The sequence below is a fragment of the Micropterus dolomieu genome, unplaced genomic scaffold, assembly GCF_021292245.1.
Source record: "Micropterus dolomieu isolate WLL.071019.BEF.003 ecotype Adirondacks unplaced genomic scaffold, ASM2129224v1 contig_4686, whole genome shotgun sequence".
NCBI lineage: Eukaryota > Metazoa > Chordata > Actinopteri > Centrarchiformes > Centrarchidae > Micropterus > Micropterus dolomieu.
This window is the reverse complement of record NW_025733676.1, coordinates 1-877: the sequence shown is the minus strand read 5'-3', so window position 1 is coordinate 877 and position 877 is coordinate 1. Positions and strand designations below refer to the sequence as shown.

General features: G+C 56.0%; 1 non-coding gene across 1 annotated transcript; it reads left to right on the top strand.

Moving 5' to 3' along the window:
* Positions 1-264: 264 nt before the first annotated feature.
* On the top strand, positions 265-383 carry LOC123964687. The gene has a single exon (XR_006823509.1). It is a non-coding gene; the product is annotated as a 5S ribosomal RNA (ribosomal RNA).
* Positions 384-877: the final 494 nt, after the last annotated feature.

The following is an 877-nucleotide window of genomic DNA, read 5'->3' as shown; positions in this document are numbered from 1 at the left end:
ACCCAGGAATGAGCGTCTGTTTGTGAGTGAGGACCTCCGGCTGAAGGTGGCCTTGTCGCTGTACCCATACCCGGGAACGGGTGCCTATTCCTGTCTGTGGACTGCCAGCGTGAACGGTGTCCCGGTTCCTGGATGTTTACCCAGGAATCAGTGCCTGTGGATTCCAAGTGACTCTGGAGCACCTTGGACATTTTGGGCAGAATACGTTTTTTGTCAATTAGCCGTAGAACATCTTTTGAAGGGCCGTTTGGGGGCGCCTGAGTGGCTTACGGCCACACCGCTCTGGGAGCGCCCGATCTCGTCCGATCTCGGAAGCTAAGCAGAGCAGGGCCTGGTTAGTACTTGGACGGGTGACTACCTGGGAATACCCAGTGCTGTAAGCCTCTTTCGCTTCGCCTTCGAAAAACGGCAGAGGGCGCTTCGGTGAAAGGAGATCTTTTCAACGTCTCTTTAGGAAACAGCAGGGGGTGCTGCTGCTGCTGCTTCTTTTTCTCCCTATCCTGTACACAGTGCTGTGTAAATGTTACATCATGTTTTGAAGGCCCGTCTGGGGTGTGCAAAGGCAGCTTACGGCCATTCCGGCCTGGGACTGCCCGATCACGCCTGATCTCGGAAGCCAGGCTTGGCAGGGCCTGCTTAGGACTTGGACGGGAGAGCGTCTGATCCTGGCTAGGGACTTCCAGGCGGACTGGATCCTTTTCCTGAATGTCCACCCAGGAATGAGCGTCTGTTTGTGAGTGAGGACCTCCGGCTGAAGGTGACCTTGTCGCTGTACCCATACCCGGGAACGGGTGCCTATTCCTGTCTGTGGACTGCCAGCGTGAACGGTGTCCTGGTTCCTGGATGTTTACCCAGGAATCAGTGCCTGTGGATTCCA